General features: G+C 41.3%; 1 pseudogene; it reads right to left on the bottom strand.

Moving 5' to 3' along the window:
- Nucleotides 1-6,283: 6,283 nt before the first annotated feature.
- Nucleotides 6,284-7,009, bottom strand: LOC101725697 (hypoxanthine-guanine phosphoribosyltransferase pseudogene; annotated as a pseudogene).
- Nucleotides 7,010-15,902: the final 8,893 nt, after the last annotated feature.

A 15,902-nucleotide genomic window follows, 5' to 3' on the forward strand; every position in this document is an offset into this window, starting at 1 on the left:
GTGATCTCTCATTTAAAGTAAATGTCTTTTCTCATGGCCTTGAACTCACCATATAGCCCAGGCTTCCCTTGAAACTCATGCTGATCCTCCTGCCTCAGCCTCCTGAGTGCTAGGATTACAGGTGTGTGCCACCACGCCCAGCTCATGTGCTTTATTTTTGTGAGGGAAACTAATCTGACAGGTTTGGGTTGACTGCCTTGTGTGTTTTGCTTATCTTGTTGGCTGGCACAGCAAAGAAAGTAGCCAAAATACAAGCTAAGTATATGCATTGAATTTTGTATCCTTGATGCCTATGACTTTTTTTAAAAAAAACAGCATTTCTAGGGTCAGGGATTTAGCTCAGTGGTTCCACCACCCACCTTGCAAGTGTAAGGTCCCAAGTTTGATCCCCAGTACCAAAAAAAAAAAGAAGCATTTATTTTATTTTAAGCAATGTTTAGTACTCACAAAAGCAGTTAAACAACAGTCACTGGTAAGAACAGATGGCTAGGGGAATAGAGAACAGGTCAGTGTTCACCTAGTTTGCCCTGGATTATTAAGCAACCCTGTTTCCTCTCTTCATCTTTTCCTATACTTTCCCTCCCCCTTCCCTATGTGACTTGACTCCTTTCTTACCCTTTCTCTTATGGAGCCTGCTGTGGAGATCAGATGGGAAGAATGACGCCTAATTGGCCTCCTTGTTAAGCACTGAGCAGAGGGCATGCAAGTGTGCTAACACACTGCAGGGAAAAGTAAAAACACCTGAGGTTGTTTTTTTACCTGGAGAAGTACCGTGGTGGGAGAGAGATGAATCATGTGGAACTCTAATTGCTCGGGCCCGTGTCTGAGTGAATAAATCCAAACTGCGCCAGTCATTTGGGGCTCTATGTCAAAGGGAGACATGAACCCCCTGGCTCCCCCAGATTTTAACCTGTTTCCATGTCCCTTTATTTTTCATCTTCGTCACTCCTTGGTCAGGTTCGAGCTCAGCCTGTAGGCTGGTTCCTACACCCTGCCATCTATACCATTGTTGACACTTCCCAAATCACTTGCATGAGGAGCTATGTTGTTTGTAAATATGATATAATTTAAGAATCACTGCCTTCTGGTATGTTCCATGAGCTACCCTACCATCCATCTGATACAACTCTACATTCCCAGTTCTGTCACATGATAAGGCTTCTCAGAGCTCTAATACTCCAGGGAGCTGGCTCAATCCAGTACCAATAGACCATCAAAGTACAGGGTAATAGTGTCCTGGGATGTGGGTTTGAGGGGCTTTACTCTCTGTACATGAATTAGACCCTCTTCATACCACTCCATGTCCAAGTGCTGCCCAGGAAAACTGCTCTGAAGATAAGAAATTTAGGCAGCCAGCTTTATGTACATATTGAGTCACTTGGCATTTGTTCTTCTGTGGGAGGCACCTGAATGTCCTGCATCACCAAGAACATCCTTCTTCCTTTATATGATACATAAAACCACCCTGAGTAACTCTGCTGCTTAGCCTGGTTGGCAGGAGAGGACACCTTTTACTTACAGGACAGTTCTACAGCACTAGAATGCTTACATTGTGGAGCTCAGCCTTAAGATGTCAAGATAATGTATTTTTTTTCTTGGGGGAACTGGGAATTAAACCTAGAGTCTTCACAGTGAGCTGGATCTCCAGGCCTGCCCCCCCCCCCTTTTTTTGGTACCAGGGCTCAAACTCAGGTCCTTGAGCTTGCAAGGCAGGGGCAGAACCACTGAGCTAAATCCCCAGCCCCCTCAGCCCCTTTTTATTTTGAGACAAGGTCTTGCTAAATCGCCCCAACTTGCCTCAGACTTATGATCCTTCTGCCTCAACCTTCCAGAGTGCTGGGATTATAGGCATGCATCAACATACCTGGCTTATTACTTTTTTATTAAAAAATAATACACATAGTTTTTTAAGTCAAATAATACTTAAAACTATAAAGTGAGAAGTAGGATAGGTTTATTCTACCCAGTCTCCCCATTGTTAATAGTTTCTTCTCTCAAAAAAAAAAAAAAAAATATATATATATATATATAATATGTGTGATACTGACATAGTAAACAGCATATTTAACATTATTCTATCCCTACTTGCTACATACATTCTAGGTCTCCCTCTGCCACCGTGAAGACAGAGATGGGAGTGATGTAGCTCCAGGGCACAAAAAATGCCCAGAACTAATAAGCTGGAAGAAGCAAGGAAACACCCTTCTCCAGAGCCTTTCAAGAGGGCATGGCCTTACTGACACCTTGACTGACTTCTAGCCTCTGAAAATGTGAGAGAAATAAATTTCTGACTTTCTAAGCCACTCAATTGTAGTAATTTATTGCAGAAGTCCTAGAAAACTAATACAGGACATTAATCTACATGTCAGGAGTCCTGGCGGCATTAAATTTGTGGTCTGAGCCAAGCCATCTAACTCATTCTGAGTCTCGGTTTTCTTCATCTCTAAATATGAGAAGATTGGACCATATAATCTACAAGTATTTTCCGCATCCAAATGGTCCCTTAGGAGCTTAAGGATGTACACCCTTCAAGGGTTTAACAATTTGAAGTCATACATAATGTGGTGGACATGAAAAGGACAAATATTATGTATTCAGATAGGAGAAGTTTTCTCATGGGCAATGAGTTTAAGAAAGGTTTAGAGGAGGAAAGAACTCTACTGGGAGTGATAGAAGTGGAATGTGTAAGGCGTGAGCTATGGTGAGAGGTTGAGACCAGACTCAGAAGAGCTCAAGATCCATTGGGAATTTATCACAACAATGAAATTATTTCCCCCACTCTATGGAAAAGGTAGAGTGGGCTTGATCAGGACAATTTTGCCATGAGGAAGTTAGCTTTATAGGGGCCACAGCAAATTTAGGGAATACTGACTTTGAGGAAGAATGGAAAACCAATTGGAGGAGGTTTTAGCTTGCCAACCAGTAAGGTAGACGTGAGTATGGCAACACCTTCAAAATCACACCCACATCTTGACTATCTCAGAAAGAAACCAAGAAAAAAGGGACATTTGCAGTTATGAGACTGGGGAGATCAGCAAGACTTTGAAAAGTCTGAGAGAAAATGAGTGGGCAACCATAACTTTGGTGAGAAATGGAGAAAGCAAATCAGTCTATCAGTTGAGGAACATGCCACTGTCTTCCTTGAGATAAGAAGGTGGGATGAGTGGGCAAACTAGGTGAGACTGGTTCAAGTAAACATGGTGACAAATCTGACCAAAATTGAGCTAAACTTCATTATGCCCTCATTACAGTGCATTTCCATAATAAGATTTCCACCCAGCAGGGGGATATAACATTTCTAAGCACATTTTAGGCTGTGTGCCCATTCATGAAAAACTCATAAATGATTAATGATATTCCTTTGAGACTCCCATAATATATCCTTTGTTAGCTGCCACTTTGGGGGGTAGTCACCTTCTCTGTCTTCTTCTGGGGTTGCCCAAGGGAAACAAGCTAGGTTTCTTTCCTATAATAAACTTTGATTTTGGCTGGATGGTGTGACACACACGCGTAATCTCAGCACTGGGGAGACTGAGGCAAGAGGACTGGTATGAGTTTGAGGCCAGTGTGGGCTACACAGTAAGTTCAAGGTCAGCCAGGATTATATAGCAAGACCCTATCTCAAAAAACCAAACAAACAAAAAACATTGATTTTATTTTTCCTTTGGAACTGGCCTGAGTCTGATTTCCATCTTACTTATGGTGAAGAATCCATACTACCTAGTGACAATGATGAATAAGAAGATGTTAGGGCCACAGGAAAGACACAGCAGGTATGAAGTTTCCTGGAAATGACCAGGGACTTCAAATAGGAGACCAGCAACATTAAGAGGCCCAGGAGCATAGACTGTGGGAAGAGACTGCAAAACAATGGCCAAGGAGGGAAGATTGGGAGGGAGGGGTAAGGCATTCTTCAGCACTGCTTCCCAAATCAGTAGTTTCAATTGTTTCAGGGCATGGGTTGATCAGAAGAAGATAAACATTATAAATCAAATGAAAAGAAAGACATTAAGGAAAATAAGTTTTTTACAGTTTTCTGACTCCTTAGGTAAATAAATGATCTACATATTTAAGGGGTGTTCTTGTACAACATATAACCTCATTCTTTCTAACCTCCCTTCAGGACAAAAGTCCAAAGTTTCTTCATGCTGACATGGGTATTTCAGTCTGCATGGAAAAGTTCTATGTTACTACAAAATAATAAACTGGCTGTTCTGTTAAAAAAAAAAGCTCTCTACTCTCAAAGTCCCTTTAGTGCATTATTTTCTCCTTTCCTTTCTGAGTGCTTTTATCCCTGTGGTCCCATATGGTTTTCCTGAGAGCCAGCATGAGATAACATGACTACTCCCAACCAAAGGAACATCAGGAGTCATTTGTAATGAAAATGAAAGTCAAAATTTCTTGGGAAAGAGAAAATATGCTAGATTGTAGGGAACAAGGAAAGGGGTCGTTACTAGAACCTCTGCAGTAAGTCCTAGTCTCCTGCAAGCCACGGCAGCACGAGGCGAATTACAGAAAAGGTAGAAAAATGAGACTGAGAAGAAGCTGAGCGTTGGGTCTGAACAGTGCTGCTTTGGGTGGCAAAGACGAAAGCTTCCAATTTACTGCACCTTTTATTCAGTACATTGGGAAAAACAAATGTAACAAATGACTTGCAGAGAGTTCAGTACATCTTCTTAAACAAGATGTAACAATCCAAGAACAATGAGGAACTGAGTAGATGTTTGTTCCTCCCAGGATGTTTTCAGCTCCCAGGATGTTTTCAGCTCCCAGGATGTTTCTTGTCCTGGAGAATCACAGCATCACTGGATCATTGAGGTCTCAGTTGTGACCAGAGGCCAAAATGGAATTATGTCTCAGAATTCCATAGCTGGGCTGTAGGCAGGAGAACTAGGCTAACCAAATGATTTTTCCCTAAAATTATGTAGCATTGCTCCCGACACTAGATGTTAGAATGCATGACTCAGATTCCCTTTCATCAATAAGTAATTTATATCCAATGTTGGTAACCCTCAGCTAAAGAGAGCCACTTGTCCAAGGTCATGCTCTTCTCAGGACCATGTGCAACGACTGATGGCCACAGGAGCACGAAGAATAAAGCTCTTGCCCCTATTACTCAAAAGGACTCTTCTAGTTTTCTGGAGTTACCATGGGGTTGGCCAAGCTGGCTATGGGCTCTCCCTCTAGTCACTTCTGCTCCCTTATGCTGCTTTCTACAGGTGTTGATCCCAAGATACACCCTACTAACCAGCTGCCTGCCAAGTTCCACCTCCATCCTATCCAGTAGGCAGCCTATGGCTCCTGTAATCAAACCACTGGTAGCGAAGTATACCTGGCCTCAGGAGCCCTAGGCCAGAGCATCTACCCAAAGCTGGCTTCTTGCTGGCCTGCTACAGGGCTCCAACACCAAAAAACCAGATTTCATTCTGTTTCTGCCCTCAGGGCAGGATGCCAGGAAGGGCTATAATTGGCCTAGCTTGAGTCTGGCCCAGGTCCAGACTGGGGAGGAACCAACATTTATACTATGCTGTCCATCTCATCCATTTACTTAAAGGCAAGAGAAATCACAGCCAGATTAACAAGAGACAGAGAGCATTGCTGAGCAGACAGAACTATGGTCTCTGGACACTGGTTTGCTTAATGATACCTCTTTTCTATCACTTCTGTTTGTATTCAAGGCAGCCCATTTTCCAGGCCAGCTGAGGGTGTTTCTGAATGAGTGGATGAGCCTGATGTCCTATGATAGGTTGTGACTTTGGTGAGGCCAGTGAACCCTTTGTTGCAAGGCAGTATTTTTTTTTTTAACTTTTAAAATTGTATTTATTTGCATTTAAAAGAAACCACTGACAAAGATTAATGGGGAATCAACACTACCAAAACAGGTTTATTTTCAACGGAACAGAACCTCTTAGATGCTGTCACCAATATCAATAAAAAAACTGACTGCTTCTTACTTTTCTAAGCACATGGTGATATAATGAACAGTATTCAATCACCTCTGTTCTTTTCTGAATATATGAAAATTAAAATCCCAATTAAAAAACTAATATTTTTCTTTAAACATTTATTACAGTTACAATTTCAATATTCTCATGTAATAGTAGTGTAATTTATGAGATTTTTTTTTTCATTCACAAGTTAAGCAACCCACACAAAGGAAACTGAGTCTATAGGCTCACGGTGCAAATAAAAAGTTCAGGAATGCAGCAACTGACATTTCTAAGATAAAAAAATTGATAAAATTCTTAGAAGGTTCATGAAGAAAGCTTTAATAAGCAGATGGCTACAAAACTAGAACATCTGATAAATCTGCTGGTGATATCAATAGGACTCCCAATGTTTCTTGGCTCATCTTGAACTCCTCCCAAAAGGCTTTATATTTGGCTTTTCTAGTTTCACTAAAGACACAAACATGATTCAAATCGGAGAAGTATTCATTATAGTCAAGGGCATAGCCAACAACAAACTTGTCTGGAATTTCAAACCCAACAAAGTCTGGGCTATATCCAACACTTCAAGGAGTCCTTTTCACCAGCAAGCTTTTGACCTTGACCATCTTTGGATTATACTGCTTGACCAAGAAAAGCAACATTTGCATTGTTTTGCCAGTATCAATTATATCCTCAACTCAAGACATTCTTTCCAGTTAAAGTTGAGAGATCATCTCTGCCAATTAATTACCTTTATGTCCCCTGTTGACCAGTCATTACAGTAGCTCTTGAGTCTGATAAAATCTACAGTCATAGGAATGGATTTATCACAATTTCTATTCAGTGCTTTAATGTAATCCAGCAGGTCAGCAAAGAAATTATAGCACCCCTTGAGAACACAGAGAGGTATAATGTGACGGCCTTCCATCTCCTTCATCATATCTCGAGCAGGCCTTTCAGTTCTGTCCATAATTAGTCCACAGGAGATAAACACCTTTTCCAAATCTTTGGCATAATGATTAGGAATACAAATAGGTCATAGCCTGGTTCATCACAATGCTGGGGCTGCAAGCCGCCATAACGAATCCGGCCAGTGCACTGGCTGGTGGCAGTCTACGGAGAAGGAAGCTGGAGGAGGGCCTACAAGGTAGTATTGATGTTTCATTTCTCCAAATAGTTTGAAGCTCCTTGAGCTCAGTGTTGTGCTTTCTAAACTGCATTCCATACTGGGCACAAACTGGGTGTAATAAATATTGATCAATGAACTAGCTAGCTCATTGTTTTGGAGGAATGAAGAGTGGAGCTGCTTAGGAAATGCTTCCAGAATTCCCCTAGATGTGTTTTTCCAACACATTCCAGCAGTTCAAATAGCACTAACCTATGCCTTGAGGTCAGTAAGAGAAATGTAAAATTAAAAGTCAAAGCAAATTAAACAAAAGCCAGAAATCTAACAAAATAGATCTAGATGCCCAGAATGCTCTCCCTACCTTCACATCCTATGTCAGGTCAAAAAGCCGCAAGCTGTGCTGATGGAATAGGTGCATTTAGTGTCCCTAACCCACTTTCCTGAGATAGTTAGGGATGAGGACATGGTGATGAGGACAAAAGATGAAGAAACCACGTCTTAGCCTCTGACCTGTGACCTACTGTAAGAATCTCATATGGAAAGATAGAAAACACCCAAGGCCTTAAGCCCTATGCTATCACATCCCCCTTCAAGATTGAGGATACCATGATAAAAGTAACTATATGTATTTTCCAAAGATTTTCAGGGATGTTCAATTTTCAGCTTACAAATCTTGTTCTAAACTCCGGGGCAGTAGCTAAAAGTCTTTAGTCATTGCCCTAAACCTGCTGTCACAGTGGATTCCAGTAACAGTAGAATCTTGAAAACAGATCATCTCATGATCAGATCACCCTCCCCTCCAAGGGGGGGAGCAATTCCTTCATGACAGGAACTGAGGCTGACTCCCTCTAAGCAGAGGCATCATCTCATTGCCTCTTTAAGCAATAAGCTACCTAGCAGAATGATAACTGAAATGATAACCAACCAGACTGTAGCTCACTCCAGCAACCTAATAAAAAGTTAGCCCTGCTCAGCGGTTCCACCACCTGCCCTGCAAGCGCAAGGCCCCGAGTTTGATCCCTGGTACCAAAAAAAAAAAAAAAAAAAAAAGCTAGCCCTTTTTTGGTTAATGGACCAGTCTGATCTCTATCAGCACTGTCTGCTCCCTCGTGGAGGTAAGCCCCTAAAATTAAAGCTTTACCTAAGTGCTTTTATTACCCTTGGCTTAGTCTCATTTTTACTACCAGAAGGCCAGAAAATCCTATATCCAAATTACTCCCCTACTCCATTACCCCATTACCCCATACCCAGTTCCTAGCTATAGTGGTCACTTAGCAAGCATGCGGATGACTGTTGAGCCACCCTTGAGGCATTTCCTATGAAAAAGTAGGAACCACCTTCAGGGAGCCATGAGGGCAACCCTAGGAGATTTCCCAAAAAGGGAAACAATTTAGGAATTATGCAAACTTAGTAGGAAACTAATCATATTTCTTAGGAAATATTTGGGAGAAATGTGTATAGTCAAGGAAAGATAGCTAGTAAATTTTCATTTGAGACGATGGAGAGAAACAGACCAGATGAGTTTTAGGCAGCTAAACCCATCATGGGCAGCTGGGGACACCAGAGATTTCAACTTCAGCTGGAGAAAGAAATTTGCTGCAATCATTCAGTCAATTAATAAAAGCAATCAGTCATTCAACAAATACTGCATGACAGCAACAATGAGGGCAGGGACAGAGGGGTAACACTGCAGTTGCAGTGCCTGCCCTTGTGGAGTTCACAGTCTAGCATAGAGACAGGCTTTGCATCAATAAGGATGGAACACATTTCATGGAGAAGAGTAGGGTGGAGAAGATCATGATTTCTGAGGTGGCTGCAATGCTTCAGCAGTAGAGCATGAAGAATGCTGCAAGAATGTCATGCTGCTCAGCATTCCGGCCAGGAAGCCCAGGTTCTGGGCTTTACCCTGAAAACCATAAGAATTAAATTGCTTGAGCAATGCCTTCAATTTCTTTAACTTCTGTAAACAAAGTGACACCTCCAAGTCCCAGGAAAACATTTTTCTCTCGTCAAATGAGTTTCATTTTTTATTTATTTATTTTTTGGTACTGGGGATCGAACTCGGACCTTGTGCTTGCAAGGCAGGCACCGGAACCATTGAGCTAAATCCCCAGCCCACGCCAAATGACTTTTAAATATTTCAGACCTTTCCTGTGGCCTGGTCCTCTAGCCAAAATTTTATAGAAATTAATGATTTTCTACTCAAATAAGGAAAATGAATGAAAGAATAGTTTTAAATACATAATAATAATAGCTTGGAAATAAAATCTCCACTTAATTTTTAAAAAGTTGCAAGAGTAATGACATAAGTGTGTTTGAAGCAACAAGAAGCGCTTTGAGGGGGATTAATGGCAATGTGATTTTTACTGTATAAATATTTTACATTTAAAATTTACTGTAGGGCTGGGGATTTAGGTCAGTGGTTCCGCCGCTTGCCTTGCAAGCGCAAGGACTCAAGCGATCCCCGGTGCCAAAAAAAAAAAAAAAAATTCAATGTAGCCAGGCATGGTGGCACACTCCTGTAATCCCAGCACTCAGGAGGGAGAGGCAGGAGGATGGCCTCTAGTTCAAGGACAACCTAGGCTACATAGTAAGTTTAAGGCCAGCCTGCACTATAAGGCAAGACCCTGTCTCAAAAAACCTAAATAAATAAATTCACTGTATATTTTGATCACTCCTTGTATTAAATGCTGCTAAAAATATTTATTTATTTGGGTATCGGGAATCAAACCCTACTCAGTCCCTTTTAATTTATTTTGAGAAGGATCTCACTAAGTCACTAAATTGACCAGGCTAGGGTCAAGTTTGTGATATTCCTTCCTCAGCCTACCAGAGTGCTGGGATTACAGGCTTGCACCACCACACCTAGTTGAATGTGCACTTTAAATGGTTAATTTTATGTTATGTGACTTTCACCTCCATATACAACAAAAAGGCCCATGAAGTTGTAGTAAGCTGTGTTCAGCATGTAAAAAGGCAGGCCAGAGGAAGGAAGATGCGCTCCATCTGTGAGGTCAGGAAACCCCTCCTGGGTAACTCAGATGTTCCCCAGTAAAAGGTTTCTTCTGAGCTTCTGAGCTGTGTACAGGGACCTGAAGTTCCTGTTTGCTCTGGATGCACAAGAAGGCTTATGCTTGTCCCCCTGGAGGTGGGTCTTCATTTCAGGGTCAGATCTCAAAGCATGGGTTGTATTGGCTGCAGTCATCACCTGCGTGTTTGTTACTCTGCTTTTGAGGCTGGGATAAAGGGCCATTATCAAGGGACTGCATGTTCCCTGCTGGATCACCATAGGTCTGGGCAGCATCCCTGGAAGCCATACATTTACTGCACAGGAACAAAGATGCCATTGTTGTGCAGATAAAACAACACATAGAAAGCAGTTTTTTTTCTTTGCTGACACTGCTAGGCAGGAGTAAGATTTATTTCCATTTTTCAGGACACTTATGTCATGTCTGAGGGGTCTGTGGGCACCAAGGTCCACTCAGGTCCATGGCTACCTAATACAGAAAGCTGGGAAGTTGGCAGGCTCTACTTCTAGGTTTACCTAGTGTTCATATATAGATATTGTCCAAAGCTCTCCAAAGGTAACTGATGGGGAGAATCACAAAGCCTCACAGGATGAGTAGTTTCCCAGCATGAATGCAATGCATCCTGGGAATGTCTCATTGGCTGCACTTGGCTTGGCCGGATTTCAGCACAGTGAGGTCTCAGCTTGTGACTGCTCCTAATTAGAAGCTATTCAGGCTTCTGAAGTCAAGCTATTCTGTCCTCAGCTCTCAAACCCTCTCCACCCCTTTATTTCTGTCATTTCTTTCTTTATTCTGATGTCATTGAATAAACATCAAATTTTTTCTAGCTCTTTCACTAATACAGTGTCATCTGTTTTGTGTTCCAAATCAAATTCAAACTACTACTTTGAAATTCTATTTGGACCAGGCACTAGCTAGAATTTAAGTTATGTAGGTTCATTTAATCCTTGTACTTATCACATAAAGTAGCACCAAATAGGTATTTCTAAACCTATTGTACAGATAAGGAAACTGAATCAGATTAGGACTTGGTCAAAGTAAACAGTTGGTGAGTGGCAGGATATAGGAGTCTGTGTGTGTGTGCATGCGCGAGCGAGTGTGTGGGGGTTTTTTTTGTTTCTTTTTTTTTTGGTACCGGGGATTGAAGCATGTGTGGCTTTTTAAGACAGTGTCTCACTGCATATTCTAAGCTTGCCTTTAACTCACTATATAGTCTAGGTTGGCCTTGAACCCAAAGTGATCCTCCTGCCTCAGCCTTCTGAGTGCTAGGATTACAGGCATGTACCACCACTCCATAAAGGAGCAATTCTTAAGAATTATTTTTTGTTTTTGTTTGTTTGTGAGATCCAGTCTCACTATGTAATCTAGAACTTCCCTTGAACTCTTGAACTTCCTGCCTCAGGCTTCCAAAGAGATATTGTTTTTTAAAACTCTAAATCCAATGTTCAATAAACGGATCCTTACGGTATATTTATAGAGACATATAAGAGATTTTGATATATATATTATAGCTTTTTAAAAATTTTTTAAAATTTTGAGACAAATCTCACTAAGGCACCCACGCTTGTCTCAAACTTATGATCCTTATGCCTCAGCCTCCTGTGCAGCTATTATGAGTGTGTGCTACAGTGCCAGGCTGGAATGGAGGCATGAGTTATCAAATGTGACTGCTTGGTCTGCATTTATCACTGGCTGGTTTTAACAGTATTTAAAATTAATTGATTGATTGATTGACCATGTGGGGATTGAACTCATGACCTTTGCACTTACCTACATCCCCATCCCTTTTTATTTTGTGCTTTGAGACAGGGTCTTACCAAGTTACTAGGCTGCCCAGGCCAGACTCTAACTGGCCATTTTCCTCCCTCAGCCTCCCAGAGGACAGGTGCGTGCCACCATGCTTGGCTAACACCTTTATTTAGCAAATAGTCTAATCATGGTATTTACCTCTAAATCAACATGTAGATGTCTCTATGAGCACAAATGCATGGAAGGCATTTTCTTCACTAATCTCTTCACTAAGATTGGGGAAATGAATCAAGGGTAAGGCATAACGAGGTTATGGCTTGAGCTGGAATGCATGTCACCAACCAACCTAAATGGTCCGTTTTTTCTGAGGCCCTTCCACCCCTCACATAAATTGCTCCTTTTGCGTTTATTTCTCCCTCTAGACTGTGAGGTCCTTGAGCTCAGGGAGTGTATTTTAGTCTTTGTGGTTTTTTTGGTACTGGGATCAAACTTAGGACCCTGTGCTTGTGGGGCAGGTGCAGTGTCACTGTGCTAAATCCCCAGCCTGGTTATTATTTTATCCAGGACACTTCTGGTGTGTTCTGAGGGGCAAGAAGCAAGAAGGAAGGAAGGAGAAAAGAAAAGAAGGAAGTAAGGGAGGGAGGGAGTACTTGAGAAGGCTTACAGTTCAATAATAAAAAAATAAAACCCAATGAAAAATGGGCACAAGGGCTGGGGCTTTAGCTCAGTGGTGCCGCCACCTGTCTTGAAAGCTCAAAGTCCTAAGTTGGATCCTCGGTACAAAAAAAGGGGGGGGGCACAGTATCTGAATGAACATTTATTGAAAAAGTATTTAAAGGGCCAATGGGCAAGTAAAAAGATGTTCAACATCATTAATCATTAGGGAAATGGCAGTGAAAGACACAAAGAGATATTACTCCATATTAAATTATGGTTAATATCTACATGTCCCCCCCAAAGCCTCATGCACTCATAGGTGGAACTTTTTGGAGGTGGCTGGATGTAGGGTGTGTGATACTGGGATTAAAAGTGTGTGGTAACTAAATTAGTTTAGCATAGTTCTGGGTATGAATAATGGAAGGTCCATCCTGCATTTGGGTGGTACCACCCAAAAGGCTTATAGCCTGGATGGAATAAAAGAGAAAAGGAGGTTTGCTGCTGCTGCTTCACTTGCTGTCTCCTGCTGCCCTGCTGTGGACTGATGGACTGTTTCTCCTCTGCAATGCCCCTCTGCCATGCCACCCTGCCTTGGAGCCAGACAACTATGAACTGCAACCTTTACAAACTGTGAGCAAAACAAACCTTCCCTCCTTTAACTTTGGGTGTCAGGTATTTTGTTTCAGCAATGAGAAAAGTAACTAAGACACTCACTAGGATGGCTAGTCTCAAAAGAATGTGGTCAAGGCTGTAGAGATAGGGATTTACACAATGCTAATGAATATAAAATGGTGCAATTGCTTTGGAAAACAGCCTGGCAGTTCTTTAGATGTCTAAACTCCCTCTCTCTCTCTTTTTTTTTTTTGAGACAGGGTCTCATTTACCACACAGGCCAGGCTAGTTTCAAACTGTAATTTCCTGTTTCAGCTTCTAAAGTGCTGGGATTACAGGCTGCGCCACCACACCTGGCTAGCTGATTAAATTTACAGGAAGTTATTTATACATAGAGTTGTTGGGCCAGGGATTTAGTTCAGTTGTTCCGCCACCTGCCTTGCAAGCGCAAGGACCCGAGTTCCATCGCCGGTACCAAAAAAAGAGAAAGAAATACATAGAATTGTTATATGACCCAGCAATTCCACTCCTAGGTATACATCCAAGAGAAATGAAAATTTATGTCCACAGAGACACTTATAAAAGAATTTTATAGCAGCATTAATCTTAATAACTAAAAGATGAAAATAACCCAAATCCATTCAACTCATAAATGGATAAACAAAATGTACATATTCACATAATGGAACATCATTTGGCCATAATAAAGAATGAAGCACTGATGTTCTACAACATGGCAACCTTGACAACACTGCTCTAAATCCAAGTACCAGTCTCAAAAGGTCACAAGGTGCGTGAGTCCATTTAAATGAAATGTGCATAATAGACAAATCTATATGACAGAAAATAATTTAGTAGCTAGAGAGGGGATAGTAGAGGCATAATAACTAGAGAATACTGTTTCTTTTTGATGTGATGAAGTTCTAAAATTGAGGTGAAAGTTACACATATCTATAAATATGCTGAAATCACTGAACTGAATACTTTAAGTAAGTGAATTGTATGGAGTGTGAATTACATCTCAATCAAGGTTGGTTTTTTTTTTTTCGGTACCAGGGATGGAACTCATGACCTTGCGCTTACAAGGCAGGTGCAGCACCACTGAGATAAATCCCTGGCCTTCAATCAAGTTGTTTTTTAAAAAGTCTAAAGGAAACCCTACACCTTTTTACTTAATTTCTCTTCATTCACAGTAAATCTAATTATTTGAATTTTAGTTTTTAGCCATCTGATGTATAATATTTAAGACCATATATACATTAATAAATAGTAAAATAGAACTTATCTTTTCTAAATTTTCTAAATATATGAACCATTTCATTTCTTAACATTAGACACACATTTTTCTCACAAAAGGATAAAATACTTATTACCTATGAAGAACTTAACACCTAAACTTTGCTGTCATGATAAAGGGGGCCCCTGCTTCCATATTTTTGCTTGTTTGTTTTTTTGAGAGTGTCTCACTACAGTTCAGGCTGGCCCTCAACTTACTTTGTAGCCCAGGCTGTCCTCCAACTCACTGCAATTCTCCTGCCCCAGCCTCTCCAGTGCTGGGATTATAGGTGTGCACCACCACACCGGGCTTAACATTTTGAAATATTTGCTTCATGTCGTGTGGGTGTGTGTGTGGGTGTGGTACTGGACATTGAACCACTGAACCCAGGGTCTTTATATTGAGCTATATCCCCAGCCCTTTTTAATTTTTTGAGACAAGTTCTCTCATTAAGTCCTTAAGTTGCCCAGGCTGGGTTTGCACTTGCAGTCTTCCTGCCTCAGCCTCCCAGATTGCTGAGATTATAGCTATGCTCCACTATACATGGCTAGAAACTGAGTATCAAAAGACCATTTCCACCTGGCATGGTGGCACACATCTGTAATCTCAGCACTGTGAGTTTGAGGCCAGTCTGGGCTACATAGTGAGTTCAAGGGCAGCCTGCACTACAAAGCCAGATCCTGTCTCAAAACAACAACAACAACAACCAACAATTAAAAAGACCATTCCCAGTAACTTGTAGGGATCACAACTTTTACTGAATTCTTGAATATAGAAAAATGAAATCCGCACACAGACTGATTTGCGCATACACATGCAATATAATAATATGCACAGTAGAAATCATTTGCAAATGTGTGATTAGTGGCAGCTTTATATATGAGAACTAGGACAGGCTGAGGAAAAAGGATTACATGTTCAGGCCCAGCCTCAGCAACTTAACAATACCTTGTCTTAAATAAATAAATAAATAAATAAATAAATAAATAAATAAGTAAGTAAATGGGCTTGGGGTGTAGCTTAGGGCAAAACAAACCAAAGGACAACAAAACTAGGGAGTTGGTGGCAATGGGTGGGGCTGGTGCCTAGTGGCAGAACAGGTCAGGCCTGTGTTCTGATTCCCAAAAAGACTGATAAGCACAATTCAGGTGTGCACTAGATCAGTGATGGCGGACTCTTTAGAGCTTTCAGTGATACCAATAGCCAGCTGCAGCTCATGTGCCACAGGTTTTCCACAACTGTCCTAGATCTTCACCAAGAGTTACCACATGAAAAGATCTGATTTTGTTTTGTTTTGTTTGTTTTTTGAGATAGGGTCTTGCTATGTAGTACAGGCTAGCCTTGAACTCACTATGTAGTTTAGGTGGCCTTGAACTCATGGTGATTCTCCTGCCTCAGCCTCCCAAGAACCTCTGATATCTTTAAAAAAAAGTCAAATGTGAATCTTGGGTTGTTCCAGGAAACCCTTGATTTTGTCACCTGGGAGTTGAACCCAGTGGCTTTTGATGATCTTGTCATTTTGA

The sequence above is a fragment of the Heterocephalus glaber genome, unplaced genomic scaffold (genome assembly GCF_053883595.1).
Source record: "Heterocephalus glaber isolate CG9 unplaced genomic scaffold, H.glaber_assembly_v1.0 deba00001472, whole genome shotgun sequence".
Lineage (NCBI taxonomy): Eukaryota > Metazoa > Chordata > Mammalia > Rodentia > Bathyergidae > Heterocephalus > Heterocephalus glaber.